General features: G+C 34.7%; 1 long non-coding RNA gene across 1 annotated transcript in view; it reads left to right on the top strand.

Annotated features, from left to right (window-relative positions):
• Positions 1-7,843: 7,843 nt before the first annotated feature.
• The window catches only part of LOC145271376 (uncharacterized), a 68,371-nt gene continuing 65,305 nt past the window's right edge, over positions 7,844-10,909 (top strand). The window contains exon 1 of the long non-coding RNA XR_013865842.1: positions 7,844-7,945. This is a non-coding gene — a long non-coding RNA (uncharacterized LOC145271376). The remainder of the gene's footprint in view (positions 7,946-10,909) is intronic.

The following is a 10,909-nucleotide window of genomic DNA, read 5'->3' as shown; positions in this document are numbered from 1 at the left end:
TTTTGACATCCTCATTATTGTTTTTGACAAAAAAATGTCCAGTAAAATCCACCCCTACACATTTGAAAGGCCGGACAAAATTTACTCTATCAGAAGGCAGTTTAGACCCAGAGGGTGCTTTGTACGGTAGAGAATTAATTCTCTTACATATAACACAGTCACGGAGAACCGACTTCACCGCCTGTCTCCCTTGGGGGATCCAAAAACCCGATAGCTTCACCTTACTAAGGGTTGAATTTGCTCCCATATGACAACAATTCTGGTGAGCTTCAATAATGACCAATTTGGTCAGGTGGGTATTTTTCCCTAATAATATAGGAAATTTCACTTCATATGGAAAAACCTCGGAGTTCTGAATACGTCCTTGAGTCCATATCAGTCCCTCCCTATCTAGGAATAACCCAAGGGTCGTAACTCTTGGTGGAGCAGCCCTATTAGAGGGTTGTTGCAAATAAGCAAGTTCTGTGGGAAACGCTTCCCTTTGTAAATGAGAGAAGAGCAACAATTTAGCTCTCTTGACGGTGTCAGTCTTTCGGTGACGTAATTTATCACCGAATCTCACAACTTTTTCTAAGACATTAATAGCCTTAGTTAATGAGGAAAAATCAGATATTTTAATTGGCAAGTGATTCTCGTTAGAAGCAGTTTCATCCGAGAACATACATGTTACCATCTTTCTGTTAACATTGTTAAGACAAGGCAAAGGGGACGTGGGCCAGCTGATTTCAACTTGATTAAGCCAGTCTGGTCCGCAGGTCCAAAATTTGAAAAATTGTTTGAACTTAGAGGCAGTAATACCTCTGGTTAAAAGATCAGCTGGATTATCCGCCGAAGGAACATATCAAAATTTAGGATTTATCCCATATTTAAGTTTAATGTTTTCAATGAATTTATTAATGTCTGACACGCGATTTTCAATTAATATATTTTTTTTCGCAGCCTTCCCATTCAAAATCCATGACAGGGCTACTTGTGCGTTAGACACGACAAAAAAGGATTTGATATTGATGGGCGCTAGAGCACCCAAAACTTGTGGAATAATTTTAAACGCTAGAAATATAGCTAATAATTCCAAAACAGGTAGTGATTTTCCCTTGATGGGTGCCACTTTTGCCTTGGCGAATATCAAGGAACACTGAGCACCTTGTTTCGCATACACGGAAAACCCATAAGCATGCTTAGAAGCATCGCTAAAGCAAATAATTTCAACAGGGGATTCCTCTAGGAGAGTACATCTAGGAAATTCAAAGTTCCCTATACAATTCAGCTCGTTGGCATGTGCTTGCCACCTGGCCTTAACTTCTTCAGGGATTTGTTGATCCCAAAACAACTCCCTTTTCCACAGTTGACTAATAATGATCTTCCCCTGCACGGTGACGGGAAGAAGTAAAGATAATGGATCATATAGACTTGAGACTTGAGATAATATCTTGCGTTTGGTATTGGCATTGCCATCTATTACAGATGGAGCGAGTTTAAGGGTATCCCTTTCAACAGAATATTGATACCCCAGCACCTTTTCAAAATTAGGAGAAGAAGACGAGATAGTACCGTCTTCCATCATTTTATTTTGTATGCTCGTGCAATTGGAGTTGCAGGATTGGAGTTCAACCCCCGCTTCTCCGAGTCTTTCGCGGACTTTATTATACACATGGGTTAGAGTATCTCGGTCACTATTAGTAGTAACTAAGTTGTCAACATAGAATTTATTGGAAATCGAATGTGAAGCCAAATCGGCTTCATATTTTTTGGCATGATGCTTAAGTATAAAGCTTAATATAAAAGGGCTGGCATTGAACACAAATATAATAGTATTAAAATGGTAGGCGCACAATTTGCCATCTACCTTGAGGAAAAAACAAAATCTATTTTTATCTTCAATAGATTTTAACCTGATCTGTAAAAAAGCTTTGCACAAATCGCCCAAAAGCACATATTTTTCTTTTCGGAAAGCTAGTAGAATATCTAGCAACAATGCAGTCATGTTAACACCCGAATAAGCAGCGTCATTAATCGAAATGCTACCTTTACGTTTCAACGAACAATTGAAGACAGGGCGGATTTTTGTAGTTATTCTCAGACCTTCTTTAATTACTGGCCGATGGGGAATCCATTTATAATTCTCATAAGTTCCATGGGAAACGGTGAAAGGTTCGATAATTCCGCAGTCTTCGTATTCTTTGAAGACCTGTATATAATCGTTATACAATACCTTTCCTTCCAAGGACTGAGCCACCCTATGCATTATTCGCAGTGAAGGCACTGAGAAGCTTGTCATGCTCCCAAGGCAGCTCGACGTAATATTTTCCTTCCTTGAGAACTATAGCCTCTTCGAAGGCATTTATTTTTTCTTTATCAATTGAAGACAACTGGTTGGCATCCTCGATACCTATGGAGTCCAGAGAAAAAAACTTTTCTACTCCACGTTCAACAGCAGGACCGTCAAAAAAAGGTTGCAGCACATCCTCGTAAGATGCTACTGGCTTTAATACACTATCAATTAAATATGACTGACACATAGGGAATGTTTTAATAACTTGATCGAAGGCTGGCAATTTTTCCACAGCCTTATCATTTTTGTTTAAAAAATTTGACCCCTCACCGAAAGGAATGATATAATTGGGGAGTTTCCAAGCGGAACCTCCCAAGCACTTAATTAAACTGAGATTATGGATTCTAGGAATAAGATCCAGGCCAATGATACCGAGAATGTTAGAACCGTTTAGTTCAGAATAACCAGGGCAAAACTTATACACTTTTTCAGTTAAATTCGACGTAATCTCATCGAACCTGTTTACGTTAAATTTCAATTTCAAATTTTCAGCAAACAATGCAGAATGATAAAAAGGACGCTGATGTCCCAATTTAATAGACACTTCCAGCTCTGAAAGACGTAAGGACTTATTCCCCACGAGGGTATTTACGGACATTTGTACCGTCTCAGGATTTAGATTACGGTTGTGAATCAACCGGTCCAGAATTGTTTTAGAGAAAAAGGATTTTTGGCTACCCATATCTATCAGACAGAAAAAATAAACCGGGTGCCCTTTAACCTTCATAGATATCTTGAGTACAGGACTAATACTCTTGTCCTGATCCGCCACGAAAGTACGTCTCACAAAGGACCTACATTCTTTTGGACACATTAAGGAATAATGTTTTTTTAGACCACAATTACTGCAAGGGAAAGGGAATCCCTTAACCCCCCTGCAACTGGACTCTGAGTGCTCACCGAGGCACCGGAGACATAATCTTAATTCTTTCGCTCGAATAATTTTAGATTCCGAATTTGGAAATTTAGAACAAACTTTTGTCAGGTGACCATCAACCTGACACAATTTACAAAATTTATTTTCGCCATTTTTGACGAAAGATTTAGAGTTATTATTACTCTGAAAGGACTTGATTTGTTTTGGCTCCGAATTCTTCGCCACGAGGGTTCCAGCATTCAACGAACCCGACATGTTTGGCAGGAATTTTTCCCGCCTTGACGCATTCAAAGGCGACGTCATTATTATGTCTATAACGTCAAACGTATACGTTAAAATAGACTTTAAGGAAGGAAACCGTTCACAGGATTTATTCATTATTTCTCTGCGAACACTGTTCGGAAATTTAGCGAACAGAATATGAGCTATTAATCTCCTGAGGTGGATTTATCTGTAAGAAAATCCGTGCCAAAGGAATTATCCATATCCGTCAGTTCAAGTTTGACTCGCTGGACGAGGATTCTGATATCCCTCAAAGACGCAACATGGTCTGGTTGTGGAATAATGTCATCGCATATTTTGTTCATAATTGCTGAAGGATTTAAATATTTTTCCTTCAGACACTCCAAGGCTGCTTCGTGATTCTCGGAAATCATATCAAACCTAGAAATAATATTAAACGCCTCTCCTGATAATTTGGATTTTAGCAATAATAATTTATCTGCACTTTTCATGTTCGCAGTACAGAATTCAAATTTCCTTAGGAACCCACGGAACTCAAACTTATTGGGAGTTGGATCCCCACTAAAGGGGGGGCACTCCAACTCCATTTTCATGGGAACAATATCCCTTGATTTCTCAATCTCCGGCTGGAGCTCAGCCAATCTATCGTGGACTCCCGCTTTAAACATTTCGAAATCTCGACAGATATTTAGTCTTTCCTCATCTGGGGACTTGAAAATGAACTGATCGAATAATTCGTCTACTTCAGACAATCGTTTCTCGATGTCGGAAGAAAAATTATTTATACAACGCCCACCTCCTCTCTCGTTCATCCAATCCAAAGAAGGCGTTATACGAAACATTTTAGCTTCTATTCGACCAACAAGATTTGAATTTGCCATGTTCGAAGGACACGACACGAGAAAACAAAATGGCCGTTCCCATGTGGGGAAATAAAATCAAAGGGCACGAAAAGGATTCTCTGACAAGAAGCACTACTATCTGAAGGGGGTTACGTCAACAAAATTCGAAACTCTCAATGAACAAGGAATTTAAACCCATAAGAACAGTTCAGACTGACATTCGACAACACATTTCAACAATGAATCAATTATAAATTCAAGAATCAATATATAATTTTTTTCTCATACATTATTTAAACGATTACAATTATCGTAAAATATTTGAAAGGTATTTTTTTTTTTTTCGAATTAAAACTTCAGTTTACAATTTACATGAAATAATATTTATTTTCAATGACTAAGTTCCTTTATGGACCATTACAATTTAATATAAAAATGAATATTCAATATTATTTTTTCGTTAAAGCACATGGTCCTTTAAGGACCATTAAAAATTAATATAAAAATGAATATTAAATATATTATTTTTTTAAAGGCGACACAATGAAAGGAAAAAAATCCAAAATAATGTGGGGGGGGTCGAAATCTTATGCAATAAAACGTTATTACTCATAAGAAAAGAAAATTTGAGGGGGGGGAAGGAATATCTTTTGCAATAAAAACGGTGTAAGAAATTCTCTTACTCGTTTTTTCCTATGGCAGAATGAAAGAGACACAGAAAAGCAACAAAGACTCATCATCCAAGAATAATTTTATTTACAAAAGGGTAAAAAAGGAGTCCATATTGCAAAAGAGTGCCCTCTTTAGCTTCTGCCAAATGGCGGGTAGTTCTTGCCTTGAAAGGCAAAGGTAGTTGTAGTTCTTGCCTTGAAAGGCGAAGGTAGTTTTCTTCTTGTTGAAGATGCTGGTAGAATTGTCCGCTTGTAGAATTGGTTGAGGGTTTCGAAATCCTTCCAGACTGTCGATACGAACAATGCACTTTGTGATCGATGTTCATAAAATAATATGCCCCCTTGCGAGCAATGTTAATGAAGTAATTAATCCGTAAAACATTTTAGCCTCCGGCTAATATCCGCATTTAAATGAGCGGAGAAATAAATGGGGTAGAACCATGCCTTAGTTCATTAGGCATAGAGCGAGATTATGCGCGTCGGCTTTGCTTGACGCCAAATTGAAATCTGTTTTTTGAAACACAAAATTCCCGCCACTTCTGAATCCTCCGCAGCAACTGGACAACGCAATACCATTGGTCGAAATAATTGCGTGATTGTAAATCACGCAGTTATCGCCCTTGCATTCTAAACTTTCTAACAGCACTAGCACCCATTTTTTTTATTAATAAATGTTTAGTAATTATTTTTCTTTTAATATTCATGAACAGTAAAAACGTCGTCATTTAAAAATAAAATGCTATTTAAAAAAAAAGAAAAGGTCGATAAAAGTGATAAAAAACAAAGGCGATAAATGTCCTTTGCTCATGCGTAGAGAGAAGTCAGTGCTTTTTTATGGTGTTCGGCAGGGAACTCAAATCGCGACCAGTACCAAATCTTTTTATAATTTTTATTTTTATTAAATAAAAACGCACTCAGAAAGACACCCATTTATTTAAATATCTTTTATTAAAAAAAAAAAAATCTTGCTCGCGAATATTTGTCAAAAGTTTATATTTAAAAATATTATTTTAAAAATATATTAATTGTCGCTGAAATGTTTTAAAAAATAATTTAATAAATATTGAATTGTCTTAAAAACGCATACAGACCCCCCCTCCGTCCCCCCCCCAAAAAATGGTACATAAAAATCAATCTTGATCGAAAGAATCCGACACAGAAAGACACCCATTTATTTAAATATCTTTTATTTATTAAATACCTTCGTTTTGTTACTTACTTTAGAAAAATGTTTTGTAAATATATATTTTTTCATTTAAATCTTCAAAAGTTTTGTAAATATATTTAAAAAAAAAATGTTGGCGAATATTCGAGCATGTTTGCTATTTGACGTGTTTACAAACACCCGACGCCATGTGCTTGTGCCAATGTCAAGGTCGAATCACCGGTGTTAGTTGAATTGTGCGCTTGTCACCGCCAGGCGGCGTCGTTTGCTACAGGGTATCTATTCTTTACTTGATCCAAAAAACAAATATTGCATAATTTGTTATTAAACCTGTTATTTTTATAAAATTTGATCTTTGCTCCTTTAATTGAAAAAAAAAAAAAAATAGGGTTTAAATTACATTTTTCAAGTAGTTATAATCTTCGAAAATAGTAAGTTGAATTATTAAAGTTCTGATCTTCATTTTTAATGGTCACTTTATACCTTTTGCTCGGTATCATAACAAATTGTTTTTTTCGCTGTAAAAAAATATTTGATGAAATTAAGTGAATTTTTTCTTTTCTGAGAACTTCATTCCATAACGGATACGTACAATTTAAACTTTTTTCAATATTTTCATTTTTTAATATCTTGATTAAACTGTACAAGTACCCGAACATCTATTATACATTTAATAAATGAGGAGAAAACTCAGTTCGAACTATCGAGACCTTATAATGGATAAAATCAATTTTTCACGCTACTGAAAAGATAATTTTCCTCATGTTTCACGGAAGCCATAGGCGATTTTTGTACCGAATAAAAGCATTAAAATACATTAAAAATACATAACTTATCCAGGTAGCTTATCTTGCTATGTCACTTTTTTGGTTTGTTGGCTTCTCTTAACAAACCTCCCCAAAACGTTGAATTATTTTAAATTATCTTGAATGCACCTAATATTTTTTTTTATTACAAAATATTTTTCTACTTTATTTTTTGTTGCGGTGAAAAGTGAAGATACAGAGGAAAATAATTAAAACTAACTATTGCAGTTTTTTTTTTTTTTAAATAAAGGTGGGGGGGGGCGAATAGTTTCGTTTCGTTTCCGTAGGATATGATTTCATGTTTTCGTTATTACTTCAAGTTGTACTTCTTGATAGAACTTTGAGACGAAGAATTTTTCGTCGCAGAGGCCGGTAAGAAACCTGTCAATATTAACTTTTATTTTACTAATCCCAGAAAACTAGTGTTTATTTTTCAAGGGATTTTTGGGTTTTACAAAGAATTTATTTAACTTCATAATTTAGATGAATTTGTCAGTTTCTGCCAACGTGATAACAATTTTCAGTATCATTTTTTTTCACCTGAATTTTTTTACATTTAATCTCTTTAATTAATTTTTTCTCGTAGAGATTAACTTTAGATTAATCTTTTAAACACAATCAAGAAATAATCGGAAATTTATATTTAAAAAAATAAATAAAAATACGAAAAGACGGTTTTCAAAACTATCAGTTTCCGCCATTAAATTGCACGTGCAACAAATTAGAGAATTAATAAAGATGAAACTTGTAATCTGTTCTCTCTCGTGTGAATATTAAAATGTTAAAAAAATAATACTAATTTTATACGTGATATTCACCAAATAGACCGGCTCTATTTCGAAATGATTTCTTTTTTATTTTTCCTCTTCAATTTTGTTTTTTGCGAACTTGCTCTTCCGTTCGTCATCTTGAATGTTAAGTTGAGCTTGTAAAGTCAATCACATTTGAAAAATCGTTTCCTTTATAAAAGCAGATAAAGTTAATCGAAAGCAGATTATAAAACAAAAACGTAAGTATTACTACATGGCGCATTTTTATTTTCATCTTTTTTTCATCGGATTATTATCGAATGGTGACTAATCTATCAGATTTTGTTTTCAATACTAACTTAAACATAAAAAAACGGTCAATACGTAATTCTTTATGTTATCAGTGGTGACTGGTGGTCAATTCTGTATGCGTTTTCACGTACCGAATTAATAACATTTTTATTGATTTTTGTTCTTTAATATCCCTTTGTCTTTAATGAAACATGAAATTAGAAAAAATGAAAATGTTGATTTATCGTTGAACATTTTCTGCTGTCGATTGTTTTTGTTTTCAATACTGACTTAAACATAAAAAACTTCTTTATCGTTTACCAAAAATAAATAAATAATTTTATAAATTTTATGTTTTTAAATGTTTCACAAGTCAAAAAAAAAAAAATCAGATTTTGTTTTCACTAATGACTTAAACATAAAAACGGTCAATGACTAAAATCTTTCAAAATTACAAATATTCTTTAGAATGACGGCTTTTATAGGTTTTCAAGGATGCTGAAAATGAATAAATTCTTCAAAAGTTGTGCAGAGGATTAGTTTTCATTATATGAGAAAATTATTTTTTTCAACAAGTGAGGATCACTTTTGTATAAAAATTTAATATAAAATGATTATCCACTTTCTGGCCACATGGTGATATTTGGGGGAGGGGCTGCCTGAAAGCCGTTTTGGTAAATTCTTGCTTACTTTCAATCTTAACAGTCATCTTTACCATGACGAAGTTTATAGGTTTTCGGGTATGCTAAAAACGAAATCACATTTAAAATTGCCGCGAACAAGTAGTTGTATGGATATTAAGCTAAGCTTTATGTTATCAGTGGTGGCCACCATTCATAACATAAGGAATTACATTGCTTAATATTCCGAAAAGTCGTTATTGTCTTGTTAAGTAATTTTTTCTTTCCAAGAATAAGTTTCTTTTTTCTTTTATTAAATGCATCTGATAATTTAAAATTAACATCGGTAGATGACACTCGATGACTTCGATGCTCGAGTTTATAAACAAGAAAAAAATTCATTTCTTTTGTCTTTCTCATAATTTTGTTTTTCATAATTTCTTCCTAACGCTTCACATACTCTGACAAAATGGTTAACCGAAATGATCTTCCAAAGTGTCACCTATAGAACAAACACTGAGAAAAGAATATTTTTTTCAAAATAGAATATAGATCTTACCCAACCTAAACGATTCCTTCTCACTGGTTCCTCTTCCCCACTTCCAAACCCCGAACCAACTCTAGGCTGTTTCGAATGGATCCTATTACTGTCTTTGACATCCGCAAACGATGATACAGCTGATAATTTGTGTCCAAATTATTTGCAATTTTCAATGTCATGACTCTACGATCCATTAATTGCTTTTCCCGTTGATGTTGACTCCTCCATATTGGGATATCTGCTTGTTCTGTGGCTCAATCACTATCCAACTCATTGGACTTTCCTCAATCAACGTTGCCCACAGATGTTTCACATACGTCTTCTGGTGGTTTTTATAAAAAGCAGATTTCCAATCTTAAAATCTACTGACTTTATTTTCTTATTCTTGTTCTCTATCAGTTTTTTCCTAACTTCCTGAATATTATTCCTTACCAAAAACATCGATGCATCACTTTTTGAGTGATCCAGTGTTACTCCTCAGCATAGTATACTCTACAAGGCATCAATATATTATCTAATGGCAGGATCACGTCTCTGTTGTAGAGCAAGTAGTATAGTGAGAATTTTGTTGTTTTGCTCACATGAAATCTGACAGTCGTCAACATTTGGTTTTTATATATATATATATATATATATATATATATTGCTTAACTGTCATGCATCATCTTATGAAATCTTTCTACTTCTTTCTTTGTTTAGTGTTAAAATTGTGTAGTCACATGATGTATGTTGAGGTCCTTCAATGCCTTCTTCATCACTTTGTTAATATTTTCCGGCCCATTATCAGCTGGGGTGGTGCCCAAATATGGGGAGAATTTCATCCAACAACAGATGCACCACCATTTCTGCCTTATTAGGAACCACAAACCCCTCCAGCCAACCAATATACAATATCAATGAAAGTCACTATGTACTGGTAACCTGAAAGTGTCTTTGGGCCTGAAAATATCCAATGCTAGTTTTATGAAAGTCAAAGGGGGCAGATCGCACTAATGCATTTGAGGTTGTTGCTTCCTCGGATCTCTGGTTTTGCACAGAATACATTCCTATGTATTCATTCACCTCCTTAAATAAATACCACCAGAAATATTTTTGCTAAATTGCATAAAACGTCTTTTCCACGACCATTATTGTCCTGGTATTATGCTACCACTTTTTTTAAAGGTGCAACGATACATATAACCTTATCAATAGTTTGTTGTCAGGTTGGGACAAGTAATACACTATCTTGTCCATCTCTATGAACTTTTTTGTTTTGCATCTTTGAATCTAAACATTTCATTATCTTCCTCTTGTTCCCTAATTTAATAAAAACCCAACAACGTAGGATGGTCGTGTGATACTGATGAACCCTCAAGCTTCTGATATGTTGAAAACTATTTTGGCTCAAACAAAATGATTCAATTGCTATCATCTATTTCTACCAGGATCCTCATTGTCTTGACTAGAGGTCCACACAAACAGCGTCCTTCCTTTTCAAGTACCATCTCATCTGCGTATCACTAAGTTTATGAGATAAGAAGTAAATTTGTTTTTAACATCTTTACCCTCGCTCAGGTCATAGATATTTTTTTTTACAAGGTGGTCACCACTTATTAAGGCCCGGAAGCCACTCGGGGATAAGGGATATTGTGTGTACAGTACATTAGTGTTGAGATTTGATAAAGTGCCTTACGTAAGGGGGAGGTTAATCAGGAATTTGTTTATGTTGGACTTGAAGACATCCGAGTTGTAGTCAGGTGGGAAACAGGCGTGTTCCACAGGCGTGCACT

Source organism: Euprymna scolopes, chromosome 46 (genome assembly GCF_053919585.1).
Source record: "Euprymna scolopes isolate OS-2025 chromosome 46, ASM5391958v1, whole genome shotgun sequence".
Taxonomy (NCBI): domain Eukaryota; kingdom Metazoa; phylum Mollusca; class Cephalopoda; order Sepiida; family Sepiolidae; genus Euprymna; species Euprymna scolopes.
This window is presented reverse-complemented; position numbering and strand designations above follow the sequence as displayed.